The following is a 20,227-nucleotide window of genomic DNA, read 5'->3' as shown; positions in this document are numbered from 1 at the left end:
AAACTGCAGAAGAAAAGTATCAATATTTGTCTGACATATTGCTTCTTCCACTAATTTCGTACTGGTAATATCTGAGCAATAAAATTTTCCCCTTAAACGAACTGCAGATCAATGCGTTATATGTGATACGACGGCTACCATCTCTCGGTGAAAAACGACTGTGGTGAGGTCGTAAAAAGGAATTGCTTGGCTGGTTCTTACGTCTACCAGCCTCGCGGTCAGTGACCGGTCACGTATCTGACTAGTGTGATCTGTGAAATGAGAATGCATTCAGTTAAGCAGACGACAGTAAAAAGCATGTCTCTGTTGGGTAATAGATGAACATCTCATCCAGAAGTTGTATTTTGCGAGGCTCAACGTTACCTTTTCTTCTGGATTTTGAAGTCCCACAAGAACTGAGACGTATAGTTGTATTTTTGACAAGTGGCACAAAAAGAAGTATCGACAGGAGGTGTAGACACTCCACACTGGGCAAGCGTGAATTCACGTAACAACATCGATAAGTGAAATTTAGCTTCGATAGTGACGAATGTGAATGTGTCTTATCAATTTAAGTACCGGTAATCAACATTAATACAAATCATTATTTTCTGTTTTGTATTTGTGTTTATAAATTAGTGTTAAGAAATTAACTGAAGCACTATCTCTGAATCGTAAGAACACCGTATATGTATGTAATAATAGTGTACTGGTGCAGAAGCTAAGGTACTTATTGACAGGTATTGTTGGTAAAGTAAGAAAGTAATGAGCCATTGAAGACGGTGTACATGGGTAGCTGGTGAGATAACGAGAGTAACTCAAGGATGTTGTACGACTGAACAATGAATAACTTTGTATGTAAATTGAAGGTAAGGGGGGGGGGGGGGGGGGTCGGGCAAGAGGGAAAAGTAAGGTATCACTGACGTTAGCTGTATCGGGACATCGGCGACTGGTGAAAATCTGTACTAGATCAGGATTCGAAACCCGGACCTTCGGCTTACTAGCCAGGTGCGTTAACCACTGCGCCAGCCAGGACACAGTGTTGTCACAACCGCAAGGACTATCTCGGCACACCTCAAGGCCGACCCACATTCACACCGAGCGCCACTTATCTGGAGTCCCCTTCCATTTTCTCCATGCTCGCTACTCTGAGATCCCCAAGACTCCACGGATTCATATAACGATGTATACAACTGGTAACTAATTCTCCAACGAAAACAGACGATGTGGACAAGGTGTGAATTGGACTGTGGACAAAAGCGACTCAGGTGTTTATGCAAAGACGACAACCAACTGTAATTTCTGTCTACTGTTACTAAGGCGGGCTTATAATTTAAAAAATTGTCGTAGAATGTAACGGCAATCACTACAAGGCTATTCATAATGAAGAGTAATGGCCATTTGCAACAGTATTGGCAGTTTGTTAGCCATTAAAGAATAAACTTTCAATATCTCAGTCGCAATTCAGGAGTTAGCAGAAGTATGCTTAAAATCTATTTGATAGCACTGGTGATTCCTTTGCCATTTCAAAATAAACATGAAACAGTGCTGCAATTTGTTTCACAATTAGTGTATGTTTACTGAATTTGCTTTCTTTTGCGAAAATCACTTTTCTTTTTTATGGCGTATTCCATTCACCACCGGCGAGCGATTTATCCGTTGGAAATCAACTCAAAATGTGGTGAGGAATTATTCTTCTCTTTTCTTCCCAGTGACGTGCAATCACATGTACGTCGTCTATGACTGATGTTTCTAGAAAACATAGTAGAGAAGAGACAGCATTGTATTGTTTAGAGAGTGAACCGCTGGAAATTACGTGCAATTTTGTACACACAACACACTTACATTTCAATTTCACATGTTTAATGGTTCTGAGAGAATTTTATTCCATTTACGCTGATTTTTTGCGCAGTGGTTCTTTTTATCCTCACAGTTGTTGCAGACTACTGTTATTCAGAATGAAACATACTTTTCATTTGCTTGCTGTTTTATATCGATATATTTCACTGCACTGTTCGTGCAGCGCGAAGTGATTTTCATTTTCATTTTTGTAACGTACCTAGGCTCACTGTTAAAATCGTGTGGGCATTCTTAACATATGGAATCCAAACATTAACTTTGACTGGCAGCTCAAGTTGTCATGACGATCATAACTACTTGTTAGAAGCAGACGTACTACGACTGGCCCCATATGAGAGGGAATTCGTCACCTAAATACAGGATTAGCGATTTAATAACATCCGCAGGAGGACAGGTTGCAGAAACTCCATAGCACTTCTTCATTTTATCCTGTTGAGTCCAAATATCACATAGCTCACTTTTACGAGGCATGCAACTAGTATTGCCAGACGTCACGATTTTCGTGGGATGTCCTAATTTTTGGTGATGTCATGAAGCATCGCACGTAAACCTTGAGCAGGACGCCGTATGTCCCGTCTTCTGGGCATCGCTAACAATTCTAAATGCAGCGTGTCTCAAAAAGGACTTTACACTTCTGAAAACTGGTACAAACTTATTCTCAAGACTTACAGACTTAACCTTGTTTGAAGCAAAATATACTAAGGTGACAAGAGGTCATGGGATACTTCCTAATATGGTATCGGACCCCTTTTGCCCGGCTTACTGCAGCAACACGACGTGGCGTGGACTCAACAAGTCGTTGAAAGTCCCCTTCAGAAATACTGAGCCATGCTGTGTCTATAGCCGTCCATATTTACGAGAGTATTGCCGGTGCAGGGTGTTGTGCACGAACTGACCTCTCGATTATGTCCCATAAATGTTCGATGCGATTCATGTCTAGCGATCGGGATGGCCATATCGTTCGCTTGAATTTTCCAGCGTTCTCGCTTCCCACGCCCGGGTTCCCGGGTTCGATTCCCGGCGGGGTCAGGGATTTTCTCTGCCTCGTGATGGCTGGGTGTTGTGTGCTGTCCTTAGGTTAGTTAGGTTTAAGTAGTTCTAAGTTCTAGGGGACTGATGACCGTAGCAGTTAAGTCCCATAGTGCTCAGAGCCATTTGAACCATTTTTTGAATTTTCCAGAATTTTATTCCAACCAGTCATGAACAATTATGGGCGAGTGACACTGCGCATTGTCATCCATAAAAATATCATCGTCGTATGGGAACATGGATTCCACGACTGGCTGCAAATGGGGCTCCAAGTATCCGAACATAACCATATCCTGTCAATGACCGGTTCAGTTGCATCAGAAGACCCAGTCTGTTCCATGTAAACAATAGCCTACACCATTACAGAGCACCACCAACTTGCATACTGCCTTGTTAACAACACGGATCCACGGCTTCGTGGGGTCTGCCCCACTACTCGTGTCCTACCATCAGCACTTAACAACTGAAATCGGGACTCATCTGACCAGGCCGCGGTTTTCCAGTCATATAGGGTCCGAACGATATCGCCACGAGCCCAGGAGAGGCGCTGCAGGCGATATCATGCTATTAGCAAAGGTACTAGCCTCATGTCATAGCCCATTAACGCCAAATTTCGCCACATTGTCGTAACGGATACGTTCGTCGCATGTCCCGCACTGATTTCGGCCGTTATTTCGACCAGTGTTGCTTGTCTGTTAGCACAATTCTACGCAGCCACTGCTCTCAGCTTTTAAGTGAAGGCCGTGGCCCACCGCATTGTCCGTGGTAAGAATTAATGGTCTGGTATTCTCGGCACACACTTAGACTGTGGATCTCGGAATACTGATTCATTAACGGTTTCCAAAAAAAAAAAATGTCCCATGCGCTTAGCTCCAACTACCATTCCGCGTTAAAAGTCTGTTAATTCCGTGGTGCGAAAATAATCACGTCCGAAACCTTTCACACAAATCACTAGCCGCGCGGGATATCCGCGCGGTGTAGGGTCTCTCGCCACGGTTCGCGCGGCTCCCCCCGTCGGAGGTTCAACCCCTCCCTCGGACATGGGTGTGTGTGTATGTGTGTGTTGTCCTTAGCGTAAGTTAGTTTAAGTTAGATTAAGCAATGTGTATGCCTAGGGACCGATGACCTCAGCACTTTGGTCCCATAGGAACTTACGACCTACCACTACCTACATGAATAAACTGGGTACCAATGACAGCTCCGCCAAGGCACTGCCCTTTTGTATCGATGTAATGGTAGTGCCGCCATCTGCAAACGTGCACATCTCTATAACATGACTTTTGTTACATCTGTGTTGATCAAGTTTTGACTCGCTTGGTACGCTAGTACCGAATCAAGCCACCACAAGTGCTAGCGGCAGTTACAGCAAAGATGGCTTCCTTTACGAATTCGAAGGTGCTCGCTGTGTGTTGCGGTTTGAAGCGTCGAAGTAGTTGACAACTGTCGAATGTACTTTTCGTTGACCGAGCGAGGTGGCGCAGTGGTAGCACACTGGACTCGCATTCGGGAGGACGACGGTTCAATCCCGTCTCCAGCCATCCTGATTTAGGTTTTCCGTGATTTCCCTAAATCGTTTCAGGCAAATGCCGGGATGGTTCCTTTGAAAGGGCACGGCCGATTTCCTTCCCAATCCTTCCCTAACCTGAGCTTGCGCTCCGTCTCTAATGACCTCGTTGTCGACGGGACGTTAAACACTAACCTAACCTAACCTACTTTTCGTTCGGAGAATGATAGAGATCATCCCAGTTGGCCTACTTTTTATGAGTGGCATAAGTATTTTATTGAAACTGGACGTTCAGAACGACATTATAAATTCTCAGACCATCTCCATGCATCTGACGACGTAGCAGAGCAAGTGAGAAAACCCTCGTGAATAGTCCTACGAAATGGACCCAGTGTGGTTCTCTAGAGCTTGGCGTCCTGAATATAAGTGTTTGGTGTTTGTTAAGAAAACAGTTGCGCTGTAGCCACACAGGTTTACGCTTTGCAAGGGCTGATGACACAAAGGATTGCTTTTAAGGGTATTTGTATGGAGATGTTACGTCGGTTAGATAAAGAGGAAGATGTCATTGGAAACATTATATTTAGTAATGAGCGTACTTTTGGGCAGTGAAAATCCATGAAAATCCCTTTAAAATGAATATGATAGCCCAATATTTAAGGGCTTCTGATTCAAAGAGAAAACCATAAACGGAATAGTATACTTAGATATTCTGGAAAGCTTTTTAATTCCTAAGACTGACGTTAGAGACTAATAACGCAGCGTACAGTTCATGCAAGCTGGCGCGCTGCCGCCCTACCTCTCTGACGTCCAGGATTTTCTAAACGTCTGCTTTCCAGGTACGTAGATGGGAAGGTGAGCCACTGCATGGCCCCTACATTCACCTCTTGCCTTTTTGTTTTGGGGTACAGTGTTTGTTCCGCCCTTACCGACTGCTCTACCGGAGCTCAAAGCCAGAATCTAAGCCGTAATTGAACAAGTCACACCTGACATGCTGCAGGGAGTTTGGCAAGAGGTCGACTTCAGACGGGATGTGTGCTGCATAACGAATGGAAGTCACATTGAAGTTGTTTCGGTGTAACGTAATAAACCTGATATACTTTGTTATAAAATGACACCAGAACAAATAAACGAATAAATCAATATGAATTTTCAAAGATTTAAAGTTATTTTAGAAACACCCTTTACAATGCGTGTGCACATAAAAAATTGTATACTTGAATTTCTGAACTCTTAATGGTGGTAATCAAGAGGGTCAGAATACGGTACATTTGGAGGTCGCAAACAGCCGATGAACTAAAGAGATGCCTCAGCAGTTGCCGGAACGGTACGCTTCCAACACACTCAGCCACGTGGCTTCTACCATTCTGTTATTATCGCCAATCCGCTGCATTCTGAACTATGTTTTAACTTCTCACCCCCCCCCCCCCCCCCCCCCCCGCCCCCGCCCGCGCCCTCTCCACCATCACCTGTTGACTGTCCACGACTTGCCTTTGTGTACCAATTAGAACTTCCATTCCGTGCCCACCCATTGTCTTATTTCTTGGTTTCGTTTGCAGTGAGAAACAAAATGCGGGGGGCAGGTGGTTTTTTTAGGTGTGTGCATTATGCTCATCGTCGTTCTCAGTTCATTCAGTCAAGGGAAATACGACTGGTAAGTAAGTTCTAGAATATTTATTTCCAAACAAGTAACTTGAATTGCTATTTAAATACATTAAGTAACTATACTAACAGGCCTAAACCTCTGCCCATCAAACATTTTAATGCTTAATTAGTATTCATCGTACTTAACCCATTAACGTCCTTTTTATGTCAAGAATACACCGATTAGCCAGAACATTATGACCATCTACCTAATAACCGGTAGGTCCACTTTTGATACGGATGGCAGCGGCGACGCATAGTCGCATGGAAGTAATGAGGCCTTGATAGGTCGCTGGAGGGAGTTAGCACCACATTTGGACACAAAAGAAACCTAATTCCCTTAAATTCCAGGGAAGGAAGCTCTGACACCACGTTCAGTCACACCCAAGCTGTGTCCGATCAGTTTCAGATCTGGGGAATTTGGGGGGGGCGGTCACATCAATTGAAGCTGGCCACTGTGTACCTCGAAACACGCCATCACACTCCTGACCTTGAGACATGGCGCGTTATCTTGTTGAAAAATGCCACTGACACCGGGAATCATGAACGTCATGAAGTGGTGTACGTGGTCTGCGAACCAGTTTACAATAGTCCTTGGCCTTCATGGTGCCTTTCACGAGTTATACTGAACACATAGATGCCCATGTGAATGTTCCACAGAGCGTAATGGAGTCGCCGCCAGCTTGTCTCCGTCCTGCAGTACTGTTGTCAAGGAGCTGTTTCCCCCGGAAGACGTCGGATTCGAGCCCTCCCCCCCCCCCCCCCCACCCTTTCCGTAGGCATGATGAAGTAGGCATCGGGTTTCATCAGACCATACAACGCTGCCACTGGGCCAACATCCAGTGCCGATGGTCACGTGCCAATTGCAGTCGTAGTCACCGATGTCGTGGTGTTAAAACAAAGACAGATTCGTGGTTCGTAGGCTGTGGAGGCTCACCGTTAGGAGTGTTCGGTGCACTGTGTGTTCAGACACACTTGTACTCTACCCACTATTAAAGTCTGTTGTTAGTTATCCGCCTGTCCTGTTTTATCAGTCTGCCCAGCATACAACATCAGACATATGTAATGAGTGGTGGCCACCCAACCCCACGGCGTCTGGACTTGGTTTCACCTTAGTTTCGCCACGTGTTGAAGACACTCACAACAGCGCTCCTAGAACACCCGACAAGTCGTGCAGTTTCCGAAATGCTCGTGCCGAGCCTCCGGGCCATCAAAATCTGTCCTCAGTCAGGCTCAGACAGATCGCGCGCCTTCTCCATTCAACATACGGACAGCTCCGTATACTGATATTACATGCTCCGGGCGAGTGTCTGACTAGCGTTCTTTCCTTGCCAGGTGACGCTGCCGTCGCCTGGACGGATTTATATCGGTAGTAGGCCGGTGGTCATAATGTTCTGGCTGACAAACGTATTTTCAAGACTATGACTCTTAGGTGCTATGAAGACTAATGCAAAATCCAAATACATCCATTTATTTATTGGAAAGTATTAAATGAGTCCGCATGTGGAACACGCTCATAATAATGAATTTCCTTGCCGTGTTACACATTAGAACGATAAACGGAACGGATCTTTCAACTCCCATCGTTCCTCCCATTAGTTGTGTTTCCACAAATTTGGAAAGAGGCATGACTTCAGCAAACTACCCTCTGGGTAGCCACGACAGTTTCTGCTACGAGAAAAGCATTGTAATTGAGGAACACAACCTTGATGCCCATAGCCGTATTAAAACATATATATTCGACGACAGACAACTGCTTCATGGTCACGGAGCAATTCAAGAACCACTACATCTACATCTACATCTACATTTATACTCCGCAAGCCACCCAACGGTGTGTGCCGGAGGGCACTTTACGTGCCACTGTCATTACCTCCCTTTCCTGTTCCAGTCGCGTATGGTTCGCGGGAAGAACGACTGTCTGAAAGCCTCCGTGCGCGCTCTAATCTCTCTAATTTTACATTCGTGATCTCCTCGGGAGGTATAAGCAGGGGGAAGCAATATATTCGATACCTCATCCAGAAACGCACCCTCTCGAAACCTGGCGAGCAAGCTACACCGCGATGCAGAGTGCCTCTCTTGCATAGTCTGCCACTTCAGTTTGTTAAACATCTCTGTAACGCTATCACGGTTACCAAATAACCCTGTGACGAAACGCGCCGCTCTTCTTTGAATCTTCTCTATCTCCTCCGTCAACCCGATCTGGTACGGATCCCACACTGGTGAGCAATACTCAAGTATAGGTCGAACGAGTGTTTTGTAAGCCACCTCCTTTGTTGATGGACTACATTTTCTAAGGACTCTCCCAATGAATCTCAACCTGGTGCCCGCCTTACCAACAATTAATTTTATATGATCATTCCACTTCAAATCGTTCCGCACGCATACTCCCAGATATTTTACAGAAGTAACTGCTACCAGTGTTTGTTCCGCTATCATATAATCATACAATAAAGGACCTTTCTTTCTATGTATTCGCAATACATTACATTTGTCTATGTTAAGGGTCAGTTGCCACTCCCTGCACCAAGTGCCTATCCGCTGCAGATCTTCCTGCATTTCGCTACAATTTTCAAATGCTGCAACTTCTCTGTATACTACAGCATCATCCACGAAAAGCCGCATGGGACTTCCGACACTATCTACTAGGTCATTTATATATACTGTGAAAAGCAATGGTCCCATAACACTCCCCTGTCGCACGCCAGAGGTTACTTTAACGTCTGTAGACGTCTCTCCATTGATAACAACATGCTGTGTTCTGTTTGCTAAAAACTCTTCAATCCAACCACACAGCTGGTCTGATATTCCGTAGGCTCTTACTTTGTTTATCAGGCGACAGTGCGGAACTGTATCGAACACCTTCCGGAAGTCAAGAAAAATAGCATCTACCTGGGAGCCTGTATCTAATATTTTCTGGGTCTCATGAACAAATAAAGCGAGTTGGGTCTCACACGATCGCTGTTGCCGGAATCCATGTTGATTCCTACATAGTAGATTCTGGGTTTCCAAAAACGACATGATACTCGAGCAAAAAACATGTTCTAAAATTCTACAACAGATCGACGTCAGAGATATAGGTATATAGTTTTGCGCATCTGCTCGACGACCCTTCTTGATGGCTGGGACTACCTGTGCTCTTTTCCAATCATTTGGAACCGAATTGGTATCCCGTCAGGTCCAGTGGCCTTTCCTCTGTTGAGTGATTCCAGTTGCTTTTCTATTCCTTGGACACTTATTTCGATGTCAGCCATTTTTTCGTTTGTGCGAGGATTTAGAGAAGGAACTGCAGTGCGGTCTTCCTCTGTGAAACAGCTTTGGAAAAAGGTGTTTAGCATTTCAGCTTTACGCGTGTCATCCTCTGTTTCAATGCCATCATCATCCCGGAGTGTCTGGATATGCTGTTTCGAGCCACTTACTGATTTAACGTAAGACCAGAACTTCCTAGAATTTTCTGTCAAGTCGGTGCATAGAATTTTACTTTCGAATTCACTGAACGCTTCACGCATAGCCCTCCTTACGCTAACTTTGACATCGTTTAGCTTCTGTTTGTCTGACAGGTTTTGGCTGCGTTTAAACTTAGAGTGAACCTCTCTTTTCTATCGCAGTAGTTTCCTAACTTTGTTGTTGTGCCACGGTGAGTTTTTCCGGTCCCTCACAGTTTTACTCGGCACGTACCTGTCTAAAACGCATTTTACGATTGCCTTGAACTTTTTCCATAAACACTCAACATTGTCAGTGTCGGAACAGAAATTTTCGTTTTGATCTGTTAGGTAGTCTGAAATCTGCCTTCTATTACTCTTGCTAAACAGATAAACCTTCCTCCCTTTTTTTTTATTCCTACTAACTTCCATATTCAGGGATGCTGCAACGGCCTTATGATCACTGATTCCCTGTTCTGTACATACAGAGTCGAAAAGTTCGGGTCTGTTTGTTATCAATAGGTCCAAGATGTTATCTCCACGAGTCGGTTCTCTATTTAATTGCTCGAGGTAATTTTCGGATAGTGCACTCAGTATAATGTCACTCGATGCTCTGTCCCTACCACCCGTCCTAAACATCTGAGTGTCCCAGTCTATATCTGGTAAATTGAAATCTCCACCTAAGACTATAACATGCTGAGAAAATTTATGTGAAATGTATTCCAAATTTTCTCTCAGTTGTTCTGCCACTAATGTTGCTGAGTCGGGAGGTCGGTAAAAGGAGCCAATTATTAACCTAGCTCGGTTGTTGAGTGTAACCTCCACCCATAATAATTCACAGGAACTATCCACTTCTATTTCACTACAGGATAAACTACTACTAACAGCGACGAACACTCCACCACCGGTTGTATGCAATCTATTCTTTCTAAACACCGTCTGTACCTTTGTAAAAATTCCGGCAGAATTTATCTCTGGCTTCAACCAGCTTTCTGTACCTATAACGATTTCGGCTTCGGTGCTTTCTATCAGCGCTTGAAGTTCCGGTACTTTACCAACGCAGCTTCGACAGTTTACAATTACAATACCGATTGCTGCTTGGTCCCCGCATGTCCTGACTTTGCCCTGCACCCGTTGAGGCTGTTGCCTTTTCTGTACTTGCCCAAGGCCATCTAACCTAAAAAACCGCCCAGCCCACGCCACACAACCCCTGCTACCCGTGTAGCCGCTTGTTGCGTGTAGTGGACTCCTGACCTATCCAGCGGAACCCGAAACCCCACCACCCTATGGCGCAAGTCGAGGAAATCTGCAGCCCATACGGTCGCAGAACCGTCTCAGCCTCTGATTCAGACCCTCCACTCGGCTCTGTACCAAAGGTCCGCAGTCAGTCCTGTCGACGATGCTGCAGATGGTGAGCTCTGCTTTCATCCCGCTAGCGAGACTGGCAGTCTTCACCAAATCAGATAGCCGCCGGAAGCCAGAGAGGATTTCCTCGGATCCATAGCGACACACATCATTGGTGCCGACATGAGCGACCACCTGCAGATGGGTGCACCCTGTACCCTTCATGGCATCCGGAAGGACCCTTTCCACATCTGGAATGACTCCCCCCGGTATGCACACAGAGTGACCATTGGATTTCTTCCCCTCTCTTGCTGCCATATCCCTAAGGGGCCCCATTACGCGCCTGACGTTGGAGCTCCCAACTACCAGTAAGCCCACCCTCTGCGACCGCCCGGATCCTGCAGACTAAGGGGCAACCTCTGGAACAGGACAAGCAGCCATGCAGGTCCTCATGGTTTGAAAACCTCTTTGCCCCCCCAGATGTTCTTTTAACGCCTCGATGCATTTAGTCCATACATCTTGTCACAATTTAGACATTTCGTCCACAAGAGTGTTAATGCCTTGGGTGCTTAAAATTTCGAGGAAATCTCCAGTTGCTGGGCCATTTCATACCTGCACTGTAATGGACATGTTACCTACCAGCGACTCTGCCACGTTGGTTACATGGGTCCCCGCCCGATAACAAAGTACAGCAACTTTGTGCCCAGGTTTGATGGATGACCATCTGGAGATAATCGTGTGTCGTTAGCTTTAAGTACATGCAAGTCGACGAAGTGGCGTCCAGTCGAAAGACCTACGACAGGCTGGGGTGCCACAAGATTTTTTTTTTTTTTTTTTTTAGGTATGTTACCCGTACGGCATCAGAACGGTGTCTGCAGGAAACCCAGAACTTGTATGCCCTCCGCATACGAAGCGACTCAAATAACACCCGTTGAGGACATGATTTGTTAACGAGTCGACTGCAAGTCCCTTCCTGTGTAGTTAGACGAGTCTCCGCTGACGGCGCCACTACAACGCGTTACCAGCCAGTTGCCAACGACTCGGCGTTAGTGTTATTAAGCAATCTGATTGTAAGATGCGTCGCGTCTTCGAACATATCTCTGCATTGGTTTAATTTAAAATGAACAAGCAGGTTCTGGACACTAGCTTTGTACATCAACTGGAATAAGATCCCATTTTGTACAATTACAAGCTTCCAGCCTACTGCAGGGGGGATTTGACAGGGAAAGCGCGGTGTGATGCACTAAAACTCCGTCATCAGGCCACGAGTGGCCTACCGGGACCATCCGACCGCTGTGCCATTCTCAGAGGGGCAGAGGAGGATGCGGATAGGAGGGGCGTGGGATCAGCACACCGCTCTCCCGGTCGTTATGATGGTATTCTTGACCGAAGCCGCTACTATTCGGTCGAGTAGCTCCTCAACTGGCATCACGAGGCTGAGTGCACCCCGAAATATGGCAACAGCGCATGGCCGCCTGGATGGTCACCCATCCAAGTGCCGACCACGCCCGACAGCGCTTTAACTTCGGTGATCTCACGCGTACCGGTGTATCCACTGCGGCAAGGCCATTGCGTGGTGTGATAAGGGGGGGGGGGGGGGGATTCATCGCTAGTCATGTGGAAACGAACAGTGAAAACGACAGGGAAACGACAGAAAAGCCACAACTCTCCGATACGTGTAATACATTTGGGTTAACATACAAATGATTTAACGAGCACAAGTCACCATCTCAAGATAAGATATCTGAATTTTCAAAATAAAAGAAAACGCTGTGTTATGACGGAAGAAATCAATTGCGTCAAACCACTGTAGCACCGTTTAGCTGTTCACTTATGTAGGTCGGACAAGCAGGACGTTTGAAATGGACTTCAAAGGGCATGCTTCATTTCACAGTAATAAAAACGCCTTAGGTGAGCATCTTATTACGTCGAAGTATGCTGTTGGAACTATTGATAGGCATTTGGATGTACTATAGAATAAACCTAAGGACATTGCTGACAACGCTGGAAGAAATTGAAATTTTTACGCACCGTCTGCAAGAGCCTGGCAACAGAACTGTTTTATTAGAAACTCTGAAAGCTTCTTGTAATCGTCCACCTCTAGTGAGGCGAGCGAATGATCACCAGCCCCACTCACCGAGAGGAGGCAGCGGCAGCGGCAGCGCACCGGCTCACACACCGTCCTAGCAGCTGACCGGCGTGCACACTGGCAACCGTACATACTGTACAAGTTCCCGCCATACGACGCCACCAAGCAGATACAAATACAGTTAACCGTAACTGTCACACGCTGTTCCCTGTAACTTCAGTTGCTGCACTTAGTTTCACTGCTATAATTTATTTTTTTATACTTTTTACGGTTTTACGCTTTCAACGTTTTTAAAACGTTTTAATATTAAATGATACTCCATGCAGTTCTAGGTTGTCTACTTAATTCCACTTCTGTAATTTTACAATCTTTATCTCTTTCACTATTTACATATCCATTGTTCTAGGCCTACACTTTTCATATTTTAACAAAAAAAAATTATACAGTTTTGTCTTTATACAGCAGAGCCCCGCTAATCCGAACCCCGGTAATCGGAACGTTCGGTTAATCCGAACATGAAAAAATGTTAGTCCAAGTACGGAAAACTGTGCGGTAAACTGCTGCACATACAAACTATTTTAATTACACAGTACAGTAAACATGTATTAGAAAAATTGGCAAGAAAACATTAGGTTTAACAATGCATAACAATGAAAGAAAAGCTGTCAAACTTACTAAAATACAGCAGACATTTTATACCTACTTTTTAGAAGACAAAAGCTCAGTCATTGTTCTTTGGCGTAAGGAAGACAGTCTGTTATATGACGCATAGTTGCGCCATCGTCTCATAAACATCAAATCAAGCGGTGTAGCAGTGAGCTATTGCTCCAAATGACGTAGAGCGAGGTCAGGGGCTCCTGCTGCGTCACAGTGTGGCACCAGCTCCCCTCTGTCGCTCTCAGACTCCTTGTCAGTCCACTCCTTCCTGGTCTTGAGTCACAGCAGCAACTAAATCAGCGTCAGTAAGGTTCTCCACACATGCCCCATCCGCTGCCATCCACTCATCTACGTCTCCTTCACTAGCTTCTTCACATCCAGGGATTGTCTATATCATTTGCAGTAGATTTTCCTCTTTATTTTCAACTAGATTGTCTTGAAATTCAAGAGATATCCACAGTTTTCTCCACGAGTTTTTCAGAGTATTTTCTGAAACATTCTGCCACGCCTCAGCGGCCCAATAAACAACATCCTTCACATTGGTCTTTTTTATTTTGTCCACTAAAGGAATGCTATCAGATTGGATCAGCATTCTTAAAAACTGTTTGCTGTAAATCACTTTTAATGTTTGCAGTACGTCCTGGTCCATCGGCTGTAGAAGTGCTGTAACATTCGGCGACAAAAACTTCGCAACGATTTCTACATCACATAATTCTTCAGTGCTGGGGTGAGATGGCGCGTTATCAATCAAGAGGATTGCACGGAGAAATAAATGATTTTCCTTGCAAAACTGTCGAACAGAGGGAACAAACTGGCCGTGGAACCATTCTTTGAACAGCTTACCATCCATCCAAACTTTCTTCTGGTTGCGATAATATACGGGCATAGACTTCATGTAGCAGTTTTAAAAAGCTCTGGGCGTAGCAGATTTGCCGATCAGCATTAAAGTCAGCTTGTGATCACCAGCAGCGTTCCCGCACGCTAATAAAGTCACACGATCTTTGCACATTTTAAAACCAGCAGCGTGGCCTTCTGCTTTTGATGCCAAGCTTTTTGTTGGCAATGCCCTAAAATTAAGGCCAGTGTCGTCAGCGTTATAATTTTTTAGGGAAGAATAATTTTCCTCTCTTATTTTTTCAAACTCATCCAAGTATTCCTTCGCTGCATCACTGTTAGAAGAAAGCTTATCTCCAGTAATTGTTAGCTGACGGATTCCAAGACGTTTTTTGAATCTGTCCAACCAACCCGTACTCGCACTAAAAGACTCACCACCATTCATTAACTTGTTCAGGTAAACAGCCTTCTCCTGAACCAGTGCTCCACTCAAAGGAGTTCCCCTTTTCTTTCCTGCGTAAACCAAAGGAAAAGAGTTCTATCCAATTTATCGTACTGGGACTGTTTCAAAGTCTGCCAAATTTCGAGTTTTGTTCCCAAAGACGTTGCACAGCACTGTTCAAGCTTCACTCGGTTCTTCTTCCAATCACAAATGCTTGCTTTACCAACACCCAGTTGCGTTGTCAGTTTAGATACATGCTCACCATTGTCCATCCGCTTCAAAGCATTCAGTTTTTCTTTGAGAGTTAACGTTGTAGGTTTCCGTTTACTCATGACGAAAATACGTACACCATCACACCTGAACGAATACAATATAACTGTTACGCGTGCCGGCGACTGATAACTAACATAGCCAAGCGCTTTGCAAGCCAACTGGCAGTGCACTGACTCAGACACTTCAAAGGTCTCAACAATGCACAACAACAAGGGCAGGGAGTCAGAGTGAGCCATTGTTCCCACATTTGTTACCATGGTGTACCTGCTTACCTGCTTGGTATACTTCATTCTAGAAACTCGTCATCGTGTGATGTGATGTCGTATGACTAAGGCCTCCCGTCGGGTGCAAGTCTTTCGATTTGACGCCACCTCGGCGATTGCGCGTCGATGGGGATGAAATGATGATGATTAGGACAACACAACACCCAATCCCTGGGCGGAGAAAATCTCCGACGCAGCAGGGAATCGAATCCGGGCCCCTAGGATTGACATTCTGCCGCGCTGACCACTCAGCTACCGGAGGCGGACACTCGTCACCCTAATTCCGGCAAATCCGAACAAATCGGTAATCCGTACAAGGTCCGTTCCCAATTAGTTCAGATTAATGGGACTCTACTGTACTTTCAGAGTATGACACTTTTATACTCGTAGACGTTTAATATTTTAATACGCTAATTCAGTTTTTGCTACTTTATTTTCACATTTAGAATCTTCTATTTCATCCCTCTTTTACAGTTTCACACACCCATTGTAGTATTTTAGCATAAAGCTTTTCCATAATTAACATTTCGCTGTTTCAGTGTAAGATCCTCCCTTGGAAACCCATTGCATCCCTCCACTATCCTTCCCTACGCCCCCGCCCTCCCCCATCCTCCTGCATCCTTTGTCAACATTGCTCGCTCTCAACCCCCCTCGCTTGACCTTATAATTTCACTATTTAATGCCATTTACATCTGACATATCCTTGTTCAAAGTCAAATGGTTGAAATGGCTCTGAGGACTATGGGACTTAACTTCTGAGGTCATCAGTCCCCTAGAACTTAGAACTACTTAAACCTAACTAACCTAAGGACATCACACACATCCACGCCCCGAGGCAGGATTCGAGCCTGCGACCGTAGCGGTCGCGCTGTTCCAGACTGTAGCGCCTAGAACCGCTCGGCCACCTCGGCCGGCTATCCTTGTTCTACAATATTACTGTTTTAACGCAAGTTTTACACAATTATAAGTTCTATAACTTTAGATGGACCTCTGTTGTTAATCTCATGACACTCCTACCACCCCCTTCCTGCTTCCTTTACCCTCCCCAAAGCAGCATCACTCTATTTCCCTTTCCCTTCCCACCCATCTCCGCGCAACCCTTCCTCCAACATATACCTCTTTAAAACATTGAATGCAGTTGCAAAACACACACCTCTGTTGTATGGTTCCGAGCAGAGAAGACAGGATGCTGAGGCAACTACTTAGGTAAATGCTACATTGTGTACAGTTCTTTTTTCTAATTATTGTAAATATTACACGGTAAAAATTTAGTTTTACTTTGTTTTGGATCCGAAGTGTTCTAGCAGTAGTGGACACCAAAAGATCCTGGGGAAGATTCCAGCAGTTGGGTCGAAACGTCGAACATTTTAGAAGGAACATGACGCGGCCTAATAACCCAGAAGATTTTAACTTCAGTGACAATGGCCACGAAAGCCTGCAGACTTACACAAAAAGATGCTCAGTTGCGACTCCCCTTCCTCCTCGCTCGCACAAGGCAATCGCATTCCTCATTTCAGAGTTGCGCCTCTTGTAGAACGGCGTTGCCAGTCAATCGGTGACCAGTTGCCGATGTAGATCGCCTTTCCATTACTTTCCTTTTCAGCTGCTCCGTGTGCGGCCGGCCGTAGTCTTCTGACAATGCGCCACGATCGTTGCGCAATGGTACCTATGTACATACGGGGTGTTCAAAAAGTCTCTCCGCAGTGCCCCCTTTTAAATAACCTTGGCAGTGCCGCATGTTTGTTAGCCGCGCGTGCCGTATCATTGTTCGCCTGCCTGGGTTACTTCCCTTCAAGTGGACTCTCCCAACATTCCACTGTTTCGTTTATCTCAGCCAGCGTCAGTAGTATCGTTGGCGTGTGTCGTTACGTGTTGACGTGAACGTTTAAGTTTAGTTTCTCCGTTTGTTTCGTTTTTGTCACTGTTAAAATGCTAACCATTGAATAACTGTGTTTGAAGTGTAGTCGAACAAGTGTTCAAAGCTGGCAGTAAAAACACAGTATCAGTTCGTCAAACATTTAATTCAGTTTTCCCGCGATACTGTGCGAGATTTGATTAACAGATTTCGAAGTACCGGTTCAGTGACAGATGCGCCGAGAAGTGGTCGTCCTAGCGTTTTGTCTGAGGGAAAACTACTCGATATTTCCGATAAAATGTCCATGAGTCCGAACAAGTCAGTGGTAAAACTCGCCTAGGAAATCGATGTTTGTGTAGGAACGGACCACACAGCTGTAAGGAAAAAATTAGAACTTCTCCCATACCAAGTGACAGTCGTGGAAGAACTGAGAGACTGCATTATTGTCTATGGAGTTTGGATTGCAATTTCTAGACGTCGGATTGTGGGTCCCATATTTTTCAACGAAAAAATAAACGCACAACGATACTGCAGCGATACTCTGTACCCATTCATAGGAGGACTTGTGTTAAGTGACGTCGAGAGGTTCTAGGCGCTATAGTCTGGAACCGCGCGACCGCTACTGTCACAGGTTCGAATCCTGCCTCGGGCATGTATGTGTGTGATGTCCTTAGGTTAGTTAGGTTTAAGTAGTTCTAAGTTCTAGGGGACTGATGACCTCGGAAGTTAAGTCCCATAGTGCTCAGAGCCATTTTTGTGTTAAGTGAAATACTGAACGGTTATTTTCAACACGATGGTGTAACCGCGCATACAGCTCGCGTTTCAGTGTCACTGCTTGCTGATGTTTTTGGTGATCACATAATTTCACAGGGACTTTGGCCTCCACGATGGCCTGGCCTAACACCACCGGACTTTTTCTTCTAGGGTGCAGCGAAATCAACTGTCTATAAAAACCGTCCAAAATCCATCGATGAATTAAAACGGTAATATCCACTCCCACTGCTTCTGTTACAGAAGAAATATTAACAGCTTGTGCTTGGAAACATGATTAGACGAATTGAATTGTGTATTCACAACAGGGGGAACATTTTCAACATTTAATGTGAAAATTTGTAAGTAAAAATGGATCTTCAATAAATTAATAACTTGTATTTCACTGAGTTTCATTTCGGTATATTCACTGCTGCATACGGCACGCGCGGCTAACAATCATACGGCACTGCGGAGAGACTTCTTGAACACCCCGTACTGAAACTTCGTAAATACAGAACGTGGCGTATTGTGGACTACAAGTAATTTCATGAGATTTCTTGGAGTAATATTTAGGAGTACAAGTGTACCAATTTCTTCTGTAATTAAAAGGAAATGCTAATCTAATGATTGAGAATTTACGTTTCTTCTTCATCCTCTCTCTCTCTCTCTCTCTCTCTCTCTCTCTCTCTCTCTCTCTCTCTCTCGCTCTCTCTCTCTCTCTCTCTCTCTCTTCATGTCCCGACTTTTATGTTCTTGTGCTGGCGATTTTTTAAACCAGGCCTTACGTCCCAGTTTCTTTAAACTGTATCTGCCACCACTAGATTGAACCAACCTAGGAGGGAACGGGGGGGGGGGGGGGGAGGGCTCAAGGAGAGGAGAGGTAGGCGAGATAGTCCAAGAAAAATCATTGAACATAAAAGAGTATTGGTCATGAGACTTACACACTTTCCAGGTTCGATTAACAGAAGCAACAAACGAGATTCAACCAACAGACGGCGCGAGAGTGTTACGGAGATGCTTAGATAACTCCAAACTCCAGCAGACGCTACAAGAGAACCACTATGCATCACGGAGAGGTTTACCACTGAAATGTCGAGAGACTGTGTTCCGAGAAGAGTAGGACTACACACTAATTTCTGCTACATACGTCTCGTGTAATGATCACATCTAGAAAATGTGAAAAATTAGAGCTAATACAGGGATCTACAGTCAATCATTCTTCTCCACATGCCATTTACGAAAGGAACAGTAAATGGGGGATCAGACGGTTGTACCACAAGTACCCTTTATACCTGTAGATGCGATGCCGACTCTAGTGTACCTACGTGGTAGTTATTGCGCTCTTCCGTGAATAGCCAGTTGCCCCAGCACGGGCGCTGCTCCCTCTTCCGCTTAAAAGACAGAATCAGTGTTGCCAACTCATTTTCGACCATGTCCTTACACGACATCTGAAAAGTTCCTACCTTCACCTTGAATGCCCCTAAGGGCGCAAAAAATTCTAGACTGGCGACGTTAAAAAGAAAAAAAGGAGCTAATCACGTATAGGATAGTAATATTTCCCCTTTATTACCAATTTTGTACTCTGTACGACCACTGCAAACGAAATATTCATTATGTTATTTGGGTATAGCCCGCGCAGGATATGGTGGCCGAAGAGGAGTGACCAATTTTCGTCCAAAGCCCTGGACGTTTGTTCGGAAAGGGAGCCGACAGTGTCTGAAACCTTTCGGACGATCGACAATGACAGAATCGAGACGCACGCCCTGCAATGTTTCTTGAACGATTTTACGGAAACTATCTGTCAAAAAAATCATTTTTGCTTTAGTTGTCAGGTTCGTGATGACGTGTCGAACATTTCGTTAATGGTCACAGTTACTGTGATACTTACGTGGAAGTGAGACACTGAGCGAAATTCGAAAACATTTTCAACGAAAAACAGAGGTCGCTATGATTTTGTGTTTGGCATGAAACTTAGCTAACGTACTGAATTTTTCTTTAGACTTGGGTGGAGGTCTCTACCTGTCACCAATCTCGAGAAAATTGATCTGATGCAGCACATTCATTTGCGATCGCGCCACGCCAGCGATAAAGCCAGAGTGAAATATTTACAACATTCCTCATATTCCATAAACAGTCTGATATATCGAAATGAGATTTTCGCAAATGATACCACACAAGGAGCACAGTATTTCGTCATATAGTTATTACGAAAAAGTTTGTTATCTATCGTGTTATTCCATCAACTACAGACTTTGTAAGTAGGCTGTTTATGTTTTCTTATT

Source organism: Schistocerca americana, chromosome 2 (genome assembly GCF_021461395.2).
Source record: "Schistocerca americana isolate TAMUIC-IGC-003095 chromosome 2, iqSchAmer2.1, whole genome shotgun sequence".
Lineage (NCBI taxonomy): Eukaryota > Metazoa > Arthropoda > Insecta > Orthoptera > Acrididae > Schistocerca > Schistocerca americana.
This window is presented reverse-complemented; position numbering follows the sequence as displayed.